Here is a 13,985-nt window from a genome sequence, read left to right as displayed (position 1 = left end):
GGGCAAGGAAGACTCGCACAGTGCTTTGCATGTCACCACAGAGGTCACTGTCACCACGGGGTCTGCAGCTTCCACCCCTTGCCACACTCAGCTTTGCTGGCAGGGGCTGCCTGCTCTCCAGCCCAGGAAGGATTTTGGCATTTCCCTGGTGAAGCACCTGACAAACAGGTTTGTAGCTCCTCTTGGGCAGCCTGGTGCTCCAGGGGCAGCCAAGGGCAGCAGCTGGGGGTTTGCCCCTGCTCAGCTGTGGTTTGGTAGCAGCACAGGGGACAGCCTGGTGCCACCTGCAACGAGGTGAGCAGGGCAGGACAGGCACTGGCTGCCCAGGGACATGGCCTGTGGCTGCCAGCAGCAGGGAGTGGGAGCAATGGAGTACAGCCACAGGCTGGGCTCTGCCAGCTCTCCCTGAGCTAACACTGCCTTCCATGTCACAAACAAGGTGGCTGAACATTTGTTTTCTTTTTCTTTTTATTTTTCTTTTTTTGTTTTAGTTTTTTGGGTTGGTTTGTTTGGTTTGGTTTGGTTTTTGGGGTTTTTTTGTTGGCTAAAAGCATGCAGTGTGCAGGGTTGAAGTTGTTTAATGGAGCATGGTAATTGAATGGCAGTGGCAGTTCTTTGAAAGGCCTGAAAATGGATGGAAATCTGTTAGGATCAATGTATTGTCTACAGGGAACTAATCTATCTCTGGGAGAAGCTGGTGATTTGTTCTTGTTGTGCTATGAAATCAGAAACTATTGCTATTTATGAAGCACATTTATGAAGCTCTCTGCTTTTAAAGAGCTGGCTTGAGGGCATTGCCATCTATCACATAACCCACGTGTAGCTGCATTACAAAACCAGCCTCAATTAAAAACAGCTTGGAGGAGCAATGTGCTGTGCAGGCTCTGAGGCTCTGGTGGAAGGAGAATGCACCTGGTTAAAGAGCCAAGCACAGCTCCAGCCTTGCAGTGCTGTTGTGTTGCCATCAAAGCCTTTCTTGGTGAGGTGCTGGCTGTGGAGATGATTGCCAAGGACCTGCTGCTGGTGGCTTTGCAGGATTTGGTCTGCCTAGGAGGGGCAGCAGTGGCTGGGTAGCTAAGGAAGGGGATTTGTGTGTTCATGAGCACTCAGGCGCAGTCTGTATCCCAGTGTAAAATCAGTGTTGGGGTCACAAGGTGGGACAGGGATCTGAAACCCCAGAGGAAACGAAAAACAAAAGAAGTGATGACTCCTGGGAGCCTTCTGCAGTCAGAGGAGGAGTTCTCCTGGAAATCACTCACCCCTGCTGTATGCTATCAAACCCACTCTGAGCTCTCACAAGGACAGTTGGCTCCTCTGGGGGCAGAGGACAGTGGCAGTGCTGCAGTGCATTAGAGGAGGTTGAGCTAGCCAGCACCTTCCAGGGCCAGCCTGTGACATCTCACAAGCAGCACAATGTTTCACTCTGCAAGTTAGTAAAAGGGAGGGGGGTTGGATTTGGTGTGAAGTTTGATGTGATTGATTGTGTCTGCTCAGAGCTACAGCAGGGCAGCCCAAGCCCAGCGCACAGGGAGGCAGGGGCTTGACAGGCGCTGCTGGCTCCCCAACGTGCTCACAACCATTCCCACTCCTTGGCTAAAACAAATACCTCAGGCCTGCCAAAAGCTATTAACAGGAAAATGAGTCACCTCCAGGGCACACTAGAGGAGAACAGGCATGCAGGAGGTGGGCAGGGCTCCTGCTGCTGAGCCATCCTCCTGTCCGTGGCAGCAGGAAGGACATGAGGGGCAGCAAGCAATGGTCTGCAGCCCCAGGGAGGTTCCCACCCTCCCCAGGCTATGATGGTCCCAGGAAGGTGAAATGTTCTCCTTCACAACCCAGACAGCCTGGCACAGGGTGCTGTGAGGAAGAGCACCAAGGGGCAGGGTCCATCAAAGGGTCAATCAAAGGGGCTGGAGCAGTGGTGTGAGCAGAGCTTCAGCCTGGAACCAGCTAAGCTGGGAAGCCTGAGGATGAAAAATGTCCTTGTCCATGTGCCCAGGTCTTGGATGCTTTCCCCAAAGGATTATTGCAGCACAGGAGGGGGTCATGAAGCAGCTCTTCCTCACACTGGGTGCTGAGGAAAACATTTAGGCTCTGTGAGAGTTGATGCTGTCCCCTTTTATTCCTTCAAATTCCTTCTGTGGATGATGTTTGGGGAATTCCCCAGGTTCCTGCCTGGTTGAGTGTGGAAGGGAGAGGCTAAAACTCCTTCCCAGGTCAGTTTGCTGGGGTTTGGGGTTTTATTTTCTCTTCCTGAGTTGAGGCATCTGAGGCAAAATAATCTCCCTTTAAAGTTTGTTGAATTTGCATCAGCTGCAGCTCCTGTGGGAGGATCATAGCTGCTCAAGATTGCATGGAGCTGCACAAAATCATTCCAGCAGTGAGCTGTGGCAATGGGATCTGCAGGCACTGGGACAGGGAGCAGGGTCAGTCCATGTCCATCTGACACCCTCCATGTACCTGGAGGGAACAGCTGCCAGGGAATCATTTCTTGGTCCAGCACCAGGAGCCCCAGGAGATGAAGCAGCTTCCAACAGCCTTCATCCCTCAGTGAGAGGGGAAGGAAAAAGCCTCATTTTTAGACAACCTGAGGAGCAGGAATTAAGCAGGGGTGGTGTGTGCCTGTGCTGAGACTAAATCTGAAGTAACTATAAATACCTACAGGTTCTCAGGAGAAGACAAGGATGTGAAGCTCCCTGAGTGTCTCTAACAAGCAAAGGAGTTTGAGAAGGTCTTTTTTTTTTTTTTTCCCCTTTCAAGTTCTTTCCTCATATCAAATCAAGGAGAATTGAGAATGAATCCCTAAACCTCTAATCTCTGCTTTTGTGAATCTGGGATCTTCATGTCTGAAAAGTTCAGCTGCTTCCAGTTTCTGAGCTGGCTGCCAACAGAACTAAAAGCTGTAGATTAAAGATTGAAACCCAGAGGTAAGTTGCAGATGAGGAACAAACCTTTCCTTTTCCTGTGAGTTATTTTTTTTCTGGGGGGAAAAGCATTTTTGTTGCATTTCTCACCCTGCCCTCTGCCTTCTTGCAGCCTGGAGGAGTGTGAGCAGCATGGTCCTGGCTCTGTGACACCAGCAGCAGCACCTCCCTGCCAGGGGCCTGACCCACACACCCCAGGGACTGCTTCACCTCCTCACAGCCCCCAGCTCCTGTGCCTGAAGTGTGATGGGGACCACAGCACCTCCTCTCAGGTGGAGTCAGGCCTGGTTCCAGGTGAGAAGCTGCTCAGCCCAAGCACAGAGCTGTGCTCTGCACCCTCAGCTCCACATGGCCAGGCTGTGGTTCAGTGCTGGGAACAGTGTCCAGCCCCTCCTGAGCACAGCCAAGCCAAGTCCTTGCTGACCAAAGGTGATCCAGCAAAGCCCAGACTACCCAGTTCGTAGGAAGGGGTGAATCCCTCCCACCAAGAAAGGGCCAGGAGCTGCTGGGGTTTTCCACCTCTCCAGAGGTCTGCAGCTGAGGGTGTCTGGGCAAAGAGAAGTTTTCCCTCCAGACCTGGAAGCCCACCTGCATTTTTTGTTAACTCCTAGAGCTGCCCAGGAAGGAAAAAAAGCTGCGAGCTAAAGACTGCAAAAAAAATGCTCAACTATCTGTAATTGTCAGTGCCAGCCAGAAAAGCAGAAATGGCTCTTTTAATAGAGCTGTGCAGGGCCTGCAGTAATAAATCACTGCTGCAGCCAGTCCAGGGTTGTGGCCACCTGTCACCACCAGGAGATGACAAAGTGACTTTGGGAGAGGAAGATCAGGGAAGGTGAGGGATGTGGAAACAGTGAGGAGGGCTGGAGGGGGCAGCAGGACTGCAGAGGGTCAGAGCATCCCCACCCAGAGCATGGGGTGGGAGGCAGCCCCTGGGCATGGGGCTGGCAGGTGGGAGCAGACTGGATCAGGGTGAACTGGAAACCATTGTTAGGAACAGGAGGGCTGAAAAACTTCCTCTGTGGCCAGATCTGAAATGGGTTTGGTGCTGGTGTGGCTGGGAGTGGGAGGGGTGGGAGCTGTTGGTACAGGGAGGGCTTTGGGTTAGATTCCAGTGAAGGTTTGGGCTGGGATTGGGGTTACAAGAGAGAGGCTGAAGAGCCTAAACAATTTCTGCTTTTCAAGTGCTGTAGGCACGCCTGTCCTGGTCTAGAGCTGGTGGTGAAGTGTCTCAGATAGGAACAGGGCCAGGGACCAGGAGAGTGTTGGGGAACTTGGTACCCCTCAAGGCAAATCAAATCTGGGTTTGTGCAGGTACCCCAAGAACAGGCAGAGAACAGGGGGGCAGGGAAGCTGCTGGGGCTCAGGTTTAGAAGCACAGTGCCCTACTCCCTCCTGAGTGGCAACCCCCATGAACTGCCAGTGCTGTCCAGTTTGATGTAAAGGTGCTGTGTGCCCTCCTGCAGCTGTGGTCTGGTCCCTTATGGACATCCCAACGCCTTCACTGCAACATCTGTGCTGCTCAAGTTGTCCAGCAACAAAAACCCTTCTACAAAGACAGCAACCAAGAGCTCATAGGCAGGAGCAGAGCTACTGGAGCTGAAGCAGCAGCCCCTGACACCAGCACAGGGCTGCAGCTGTGGGGCCACAACTCTGGCACAGTGTTGTGGCACAACTCTGCCTGCAGGGCAGCATCACCATGCTCAGCCCCAGCACCCCTCACCCCACCCTCCCAGAGCTCTAACTGCTCTGCAGACATTTAACAAACCCCTCTGAGGTGCCCTACAAGGTGGCTGTAACTCAGTGCCCAGCAGCTCTGCAGCACATCTTCCTCTTGCAAGTGTTTTGCAAACATCTAGATGAGCAACCTTGGGTGGGAAGTGTTGAAGGTCAGGCTAGAGCTGGCTGAGCTGGGGCAGTTTCAGGCTGTGGCTAGAAAGTTTTCCACAGATCTTGAACAGAAAGTGGTAGGATGGAAATAAATCACCATTGAATGTAAAAAGAAACAGCCCAGGAGCTCCAGAGGGGGGGGGTCACTGGGGTTTAGCAGGGCCAAGCTTTGTTAGGAATGGCTTTTGTGGTTTCTTGCAGCAGAGGGGGGCAGGCCCCTCTCCATAACCAGGCTTTTATTTCCATTGCTGATGAGCAAGTTGCATCTGGCCATGTTTCAGAACTCTGTGTGTGTTTTCCACCCCATGGCTTTAAAGCCCTTGTCTACCCCTGGGGTTGCTTGGGTTCATTCCCATGTGCCTGCTCTCAAAGGTGTTGGCCTCAGCAATTGATTACTTTCATTTCCCCAGGCAGGTGCTCCTTCCTCTGCCCCACTCCCCCCCTCAGGGAAGGAGGTGCTTTCTGCAGCAGCATGGCTCTGCTGCAATGCACAGCAGGTTGCTTCTGAAGGAGCCCTGCACCTCTGCTCGGGCGAGAGGGCACCCAGGGCACTTGCTTGAAATAACAGAAGGTAAATCACTGAGGAACCAGGGCCTTTGCCATCATCTCTGCTCCTTGGCATTGGGGGTGCCACCCTGCACGTTGCATCCACTGGGGAGGTGGTGTGGCAGAGGTGCACAGAGCACAGATTTACTCTCACACACTCCCTGCTCACAGATGTGCCCACACTGCCAGCTCCTGCCACAGTGCTCTGGGCTCTTGTGGGTCCCCGAGCTGTCATGGGGCTCTCTCTGCACCCTTGTGGGTCCCCAAGCTCTCATGGGGCTCTCTCTGCACCCTTGTGTGTCTCTGAGCTGTCATGGGGCTCTCTCTGCACCCTTGTGGGTCCCCAAGCTCTCATGGGGCTCTCTCTGCACCCTTGTGGGTCCCCGAGCTGTCATGGGGCTCTCTCTGCACCCTTCTGGGTCCCTGAGCTCTCATGGGGCTCTCTCTGCACCCTTCTGGGTCCCCGAGCTCTCATGGGGCTCTCTCTGCACCCTTCTGGGTCCCCAAGCTTACCACCCCTCTGTCCCCACACCTCTGCTTGCCCTCTGGCTCCTGCTGTGGCTGAGGGGACAAAAGGCACAAGGTGGCTGCAGCTGCCCCGACCCAGTGCTGCAGCCAGAGCTCTGCAGACTCCAGCCATCAGAATTTCCCCCCCCAGCAGCATGGTGACAAAGGTCATCCCTTTGTGGCACTGGAACTCCCCTACCCAGAACCACTTCTCCTGGCACAGGCTGGCAGTGCCCAGGCTGACCCCTGCCATCCTGCCCAAGCAGCTGTGTGCTGAGTCACTGTTGCTGTGTAAATGCCACCCTAAAGAGATGTGACATTTTCTGGGCCATTTTTCTGTGCTAATAAGATTCCAAGTGCAGGGTGACCTTTTCACAAAGGATTTGTAAATGCCAAAAAAGCTGCATAAAAATCTCTCTTTCCTGGGCAGAGAGAGGCAGCAGCACTTTGCATTTGCTTCTTTAAATGCTGTTTTCCTGCCTTTCCCCCTTTGGGTTCTGTCTTCTCTTGCCACTGAAGGGCCCTGATGAATTCTGTACCTTCAGGAACAGCCTCCAAAAAGCATGAGAACAATCCAGCAGGGAAACAACCTCCTGCTCAGGGAACCGTGGAGCTGAGTGAACCAAAGCAAACCAAGCAGGGGCTGGTGGCCCAGCTGGGAGCCTGGCCAGCCCCTCTGCAGCCCTGGGTGGAGGGCAGGGACCATGGGCATCACTCCATGCCTGGCTCCTGCAGCCCCAGGCCCTCTGTGTGCTTGGGACTGTGTCATTCACACCTGCAAGAGGGAGGTTGGGCTGGGGCTGGGGGGATTTGGTCTCTGTCCATCGTGCAGAGCTGCCCAAGGCAAATTCATTACCAGAGAGGCGATGGACATTCCACTGCCTGCTCCTCCTCCCCTGGGGACCCTCACCAACAGGGATGGCTACAGCCACCTTGCCTTAGCCACCACAGGTGTAAGCAGCTTCCCCTGCCTGCTTGGTTCACCTGCATGGCCACCTTCCCTGCCTTTTGACCTCTGCCAGCATTTCTCACTTCATCAGGACTTCACCATTAAGCCCAACTCGACCCCCACTGAATTCCTTCTCCCTTTTGCAGTACCCAAAGGCTTCACTTGGTACTGGCATGGGCTCAAGCTTCTCAAGAGCTACAGCTTAAAAAAGAAAAATTGAGGCTGGATCTGACTCAGATTCAAAGTTTCATATTTTAATGTTTTATCACCTCCAACTCTCACCTCCTTTTAATTTCCTGAGTGACTCTTCTGCCCAGATCACCAAATGCTAACGCACTCCCCCACCATTCCCAGCCTGATTCCTCCCAAGCTTTTCTCTTTGTCACTTCCTTTCAGGGAGGAGCAGATGAGCAAGAAGGAGCAGGAGCAATAAACTGCAGGTTGGCACCTAATGTGTCACCTCAGATCACCCAGGGATGGAGTGGAGGGCAGGGGGAAAAAAAAAATCCATGGTTGAATAGGGATCAGCCAGGAAGAAAATTCTCTCTAATGCACTGGTAAAACATCTGGAGTCTGGCCAGATGTTTGCATGTTTCCCTTGTCTGAATGTGAGCAGGTTCTTCACTCAAGGCCTTAGCAGGCAGTGCTGCTTGGCAGGCTTAATTTCTTTTTTCTCTTAAAAGCTCCGTATTATGGCAAAAGAGCAACTAGGCAGGGGTGCTGCAGGTTAATTGCTGAGCTATCAGACAGTAGAGTGGTTCCAGTGGTTGCTTTTCCAAGGAAAAAGCATTTTAAGAGCATTTTTCAACCCCACAAAGGTCCAGCAGCAAAGGCTCATTCAGAGCCAGCAGGACCTGCAGCTGCTCCTCCAGTGAGGACAGCTGGGCACCAGCAAAGCACCTGCTGGGCTGTGGGACACTGGGGTTGTGGTCCCAGCTGACCTTGTCTGCCTCAGGCAAGCTTGGTGATGGCTCCAGCCCAGAGTTCACAGCTGCAAGGCATGGTCTGGGCTCCCTGAAGCTGTTGGCAGCAGACATCTCCAAGTGGCCATCAGCTGCTGTGGGCAGGGAGGAGTGAAGCAGAGAAGCTTTCAGTGTTGGACAAGAGGTGCACCTGCTCTGTCCCAGCAGCAGGAAGAAGAGGAGAGGGGACAATGGACAGCCACATCAGCAACCTATGGATGCAAGTTGGGCATCTGCCACAGGGCTGCTCCAGCCCTCCAAGGCCCAAAGCAGCTCTGGGAGCCCTCCCTGTGCAGCTCTGGGGCAGCAGGACCAACCCCTTCCCAAGGCAGCTCCTTCTGGGCTGCTCTGGTGTGAGCTTTTCCATCCCAGTCTGGGTTCCCCTCTGCAGCATGAGGCACTGCTGCTTGTGCAGCTCTCACTAAGGAGAGTAATTGGTCCCTGGCCTCTTTATGATGTCCCTCTCAGTATTTGTAAAGAGTCATCATGGCTCCCTCCAGTCCTCTTTTCTCTTCACTTGGAGATTCCCAATTCATCTCCATCTGCCCTCCCTGGCCCTCCCTCCCACTCCCACTTTATCCATCAAATACCTGAGCCTCAGTACTTTGCAGACACAGCACATGAGGGGGAGAACATTGAGGAGGGGATGGTGAAATGCACTGAAAAAGGAGTTGGAATTCCCTGCTGCCCCAAAGCTTTCCTGGCTGTTGGAATTCCCTGCTGCCCCAAAGCTTTCCCTGGCTGTTGGAATTCCCTGCTGCTCCAAAGCTTTCCTGGCTGCTGGAATTCCCTGCTGCCCCAAAGCTTTCCCTGGCTGTTGGAATTCCCTGCTGCCCCAAAGCTTTCCTGGCTGATTTCCCTGCTGCCCCAAAGCTTTCCCTGGCTGTTGGAATTCCCTGCTGCCCCAAAGCTTTCCCTGGCTGTTTGATTTCCCTGCTGCCCCAAAGCTTTCCCTGGCTGTTGGAATTCCCTGCTGCCCCAAAGCTTTCCCTGGCTGTTGGAATTCCCTACTGCCCCAAAGCTTTCCTGGCTGCTGGAATTCCCTGCTGCCCCAAAGCTTTCCCTGGCTGTTGGAATTCCCTGCTGCCCCAAAGCTTTCCTGGCTGTTGGAATTTCCTGCTGCCCCAAAGCTTTCCCTGGCTGTTGGAATTCCCTGCTGCCCCAAAGCTTTCCTGGCTGTTGGAATTCCCTGCTTACCCCATGCTTTCCCAGAGGGGTCACTGCAGCTCAGGTGAAACAGCTCAGATGTGGGTGCAGGAGCTCTGCAGCAGTTTCCTTCGCTTTCTCTGCTCCCCCCTGGGGCACACTGGGCAGCTCTGGGAGTCACTGTGCCACACAGCACCCAGGGAGATGCAGAGCTGTGGACAGAGGCTCAGAGTTCCCTCTGGAACATGAAGACAGAAGTTAATTTGGATTTAGAAAGTGAAAATATCCAGAGAAGGGCCATGAGGATGAGCAGAGGGCTGGAGCTCCTCTCCTGTGAAGGATTTGGGGCTGTTCTGTCTGGAGAAGAAGTGACCTCCTTGTGGCCTTCCAGTATCTGAAAGTGGCAACAAGCAAGCTTGGGGAGGGACTTTGGAGGGTGTCAGGGAGTGATAGGACTGGGGGGAATGGAGCAAAACTAGAAGTGGGGAGATTCAGATTGGATGTTAGGAAGTTCTTCCCCATGAGGGTGGTGAGACACTGGCACAGGTTGCCCAGGGAGGTGGTGGAAGCCTCATCCCTGGAGGTTTTTGCAGCCAGGCTGGACGTGGCTGTGAGCAACCTGCTGTGGTGTGAGGTGTCCCTGCCCATGGCAGGGGGTTGGAACTGGCTGAGCCTTGAGGTCCCTTCCAACCCTGACAATTCCATGATGCATTTCCATTCTGGCACCCACTGTTAATTACCTTCCCCTTCTTTTTCTTTTTTTCTTAGCAGCCATTCTTGTGCTCTGTTTCTTCACTTAAAGCTGATGAGAAGCTGTCTGTCTCTGTAACCATTCTGCTGACACAAATCATGATGGAGATGAAAAGCAATTTAAAAAAAAAAAAAGGCATTGTCTTCATGGCACAGCCAGCACAGGCCAGGCAGGAGAAAGAGAAGAGCTGGGAGAGGCCATTGTGGCTTGGTCCCCTCACACTGCTACAGCTCTGTGTGTGCTTCAGAGAGGTGACAGCCCTGAAGTCCTCAGCCCTTGTGGCTTTCCCCATTCTCCAACCCCCACCACAGACACTGCAGCAGGCCTGGCATTAAGACATCCCTGGACAGAGAGAAGAGAGACAGACAGCCCCAGCTGGTACAGCCTGGGTTGCACCCTGCTGCCCTAGACATGAACCTGGGGCTTCTCTCTGCAGAAGCAGATTCTAAGCAGTGATTTTTTTCACCCCCTCTCCCCCAGCAGTCCTATTTTCCACATTTGACTTCAAAGCTGCATCGCTAATGGCACCCATGGCAGAGTGCAGCATAATGCTTCCAACACCCAGCTCTGCCTCAACGAGCCTCATGCTCCAGAGCAGTACTCCAAATGCTCTGACTCTGAAGTGAGCTCTGTAAATGGGGAAGAACTATGAAATTTAGAGCAATAATGCCAATCTTGCAGAACAGAGAGGCAATTATACAGCTCAAAGGTACCTAGGAGTAAATCAAGGTGCCAAACTCTCTGCTCTCTGCCTCTCCCCCCTCAGCACAGCAGATCTCAGTGGAGCTTCAGCATATTTGTCACCCCTCTGGCTGGGCTGGGGAAGATGGGGCTTGTCCCCTGCCCTGCAGCTTCCCATCCCTGTCTGCTCTGCTGTCCAAGTCCTGTTTGCAGTGGGTTGGATTCGTGTTACCCCTCTCTGCTGCACACTGCTAAGGACCAGGGTGTACAACCACTAAAGTCAGTCCTGCACAGGAGATGACTTTGGGTTAACTCCTAGACATGGCTTTGGCTGACAGGAGGGCTGGAGCTGAGCAGAGAAGCCTCCTGCACCAAACAGCAAGTGGCTTCAGCCCATGGCACACAGCACCCCTCTGGCCTGAGCTCCAGCTCCTGCTGTCTTCTCCTGAACTCTGCAGAGTTCACAAGCCCAGACCCTGTGCTGTACAAGAGCTCCTAACACCCTGCTAGCAGGCTGAGAGCTCTCCTCTTGCAGCACCTGGGCTGCTGACCCAGGAGGGCACCTGGCCAACCTCCAGCCCCATCTGCTCACCTTGGCACAGGGGAAGCTCCACAGAGCCCAGGCACTGCTTCACCTTCCCCACCTCTGCATTGTCTTCTGCTAAATACACACCATTGCAGTGAGCCAGCTCCTTCCATCTGCCACAAAAGTGAGATTAGCTCAAAATCCTAAGGCTTCACCACCAAAAGTCACTTGAGGGTCTTTGTTTACTTTCTGGATAAAGATTTCAGAACCTACTCAGATCTCGTCCCCCACCTCCTTCATGCACTGCTAAAAATCATTAAGGAAAAGCAAACAGACTCCCAGCCCAGAGCCTTCAGAAAGTGAGGCATTAATAAGCATCAGATGGTGCAGCAGCCTGCCAGAAGATTGTGGATAAATGGTGTGAAGAAGGTGAGACTGTGACCAGCTGTTCCTTGTGCTCAGTACACCAGGAAAGGGGCACCCAAGTTAAATCCTCAGGCACAGGGCAATTAAACTGTGAGCCAGGAGGATAAATGGGGCCAAAGAGGGACTCAGCTCATTCAGAGGAGAAACCTCTCCATGGCTGTTAAGTCCTTTGGTCCCAATGCAACTTCTGGCTCAGGAAGTCTCTAATCTGCTAATTACCAGAAACTGGGAGGCTGACTTTGTAGGCATGGATCACTTGGCGCTTACCCAGTTTCTGCTGGGAAGGGGTGCTGGCTAGAAGATTTTAGGTGCTCCACTGCACCTAGTCTCTCATTGGGGCTTTTTTTCAATGATCTTTGTGGTGCTCACAGCCTCCAGCATCTTTCACCCCTGCAGCAGCATTCACAGTGAGCTGAGGGCCATGAGCTCACTAGCCAGTGAAGTCCTCCAAGCCAGGGGCTGCTCAGGGGTGCTCAGTTGTCAGGGTTTACAGATCAGTTATTGTCACAGAATCACAAAATCAACCAGGCTGGAAAAGACCTCAGAAATCAAGTCCAACCTATCACCTAATACCTAACACCTCCTGACAGCTAAACCCTGGCTCCAAGTGCCACATCCAAGCTTTCTTTGGACACCTCCAGGGACAATGACTCCACCACCTCCCAGGGCAGCACATCCCATGGCCAATTACTCTTTCTGTGAAGAACTTTCTCCTCACCTCGAGCCTAAACCCCTGCTGCAGCTTGAGACTGTGTCCTCTTGTTCTGCCACTGGTTGCCTGGGAGAAGAGACCAACCCCCACCTGGCTACGACCTCCCTTCAGGTAGTTGTGGAGAGCAATGAGGTCTCCCCTGAGCCTCTTCTTCTCCAGGCTAAACACCCCCAGCTCCCTCAGCCTCTCCTCACAGGGCTGTGCTCCAGACCTCTCCCCAGCCTTGCTGCCTTTCTCTGGACATGTTCAAGTATCTCAATGACCTTCTTAAATTGAGGACCCCAGAACTGGACACAGCACTGAAGGTGTGGTCTAACCAGTGGCACTTAGGAAACCAGAGTGGCACACTGGGGAGCATGATGAACACAGTGAGCATCCTGAGTGTGCTGAGCATGGTGAGTGCTGAGCACGGTGAGCAGTGCCCAGAGGGCAGCAGGGTCAGCTCATGGCTGTCAGCCCCATTACAGGAGCACAGCAACAGCCTCCATGTCACCCACCCACAGCCTCACAAGGGCTCTGCACCTCCTCACCCATCTGGAAACACTGCCTGCAGGCTGCCCACCTCCCACAGCACAAACAGCCAGGAACCCTCCAGAAGATCCCAGCACCTCTGTGTCTCCACTTCCCCACTCAGCTGCCCTTTAGGTTTTGGAGGGCCTCTTTTCTTTCCCTTCATGCTTCAGAAACTACTGGGCTGATCTTTTATTCCTGCACTAAGGGTAATTGCAGTGGCACGAGATGAACGTTAACGTTTGCAGTGTAGGGTGGGGGGGGTGGGGGAGGAAGGAAAAGAAAAGAAAAAAAAAAAAAACATTTGTAAGCCTCCACACCAAAAATACTCCTCACCAGCAGCTGATGGTGTCACAGCAGAAGCTCCTCTGACACACAAACCGCTGCAGCTCCTTCGGGTCTTTTGAACTCGAAGGCTTCCCTTGCAAGTAGCACCACCACCAAACAGCAGAATCAAACAGGTTCTCCCCCCCCCCCCAAAAGACACCCAGTGCTTGTGACTTCAGAAGTGGGTTTGGTGCCTTCTTTTATCTGCAGGAGCAGTTTGGATGGGTTTGATAATTTGCTGGTGCCTCCATTCTCCTCCTCCCTCTGCCTCCCATCTGTTATTTTGACAGTTTGTGTTGCTGTTCTCCTCTCCCAGCGCCAGCAGCTCTACTGCAAAACCAATGCTGCCTCCTAGAAGCTGTTCAGCTCACCCTTCAGAAACATAGCTCGTGCCTGATGGCATCAGAAGTGCCTGGAGAAGAACCAATGGATCTTTTATGAACAATTTTCTCATAGGCAGAGCCCACACGACCATCAAGCTTGGTGCAAATCCTTCTCCTCCTCCTCCTCCTCTTGCTGTGCTTTGCTAATCAGCACAGAGCCTGTTCACTAAACCCAGAGAGAGCCCAGCCACACAGGAGGGGTGTCCCTCAGATAAGGGATCACTTCCTAGGTTTCCAGAGAGTAAAGGCTTCATGTGGAGGGAAGCCCTCACCTCGAGTGCAGTGGGAATAGAAAGAGCACTTGAGAGCTGCCCAGCTCCTTCCCTGGCACTCTGTAGTGCCTGGGGCTCACTCCAACAGGCAGCAGAGCAGAGAGCTGGTCCCAGGGATGCTCCATGGCCCATCCAGGGCTGCAGAGAAGGAAATACCAAGTCAGCCTTTGGCCTCCCAGGGCTGGGCTCTAGCAACAAGAGCTGGCAGCTCCGTGGCACTCTCCATTGATTCGGTGTCGGTCACTGTCACACAGTCACCCTTGCTCCTAAGGATTGCTCACTGGCCAGGCATCCTGCCACAAAACCTTGCCAATCAGAGTTAATTCACCAAAGCTCTCATGGTGTGACCCGCTGGGTGGTGCTGGGCAGGTCTCCTGGGTCTGCAGAGCACAAGCAAGGCTGTGGAAGCCCTGCAGTTCACTCCCACCTGCTGTGGTGGGACATGCAGAGGGAGATCACCTTAGCACCAGCTGGAA

The sequence above is a fragment of the Indicator indicator genome, chromosome 30, assembly GCF_027791375.1.
Source record: "Indicator indicator isolate 239-I01 chromosome 30, UM_Iind_1.1, whole genome shotgun sequence".
Taxonomy (NCBI): Eukaryota; Metazoa; Chordata; class Aves; order Piciformes; family Indicatoridae; genus Indicator; species Indicator indicator.
The sequence above is the reverse complement of the archived record's forward strand: the minus strand, read 5'-3'. Positions refer to the sequence as shown.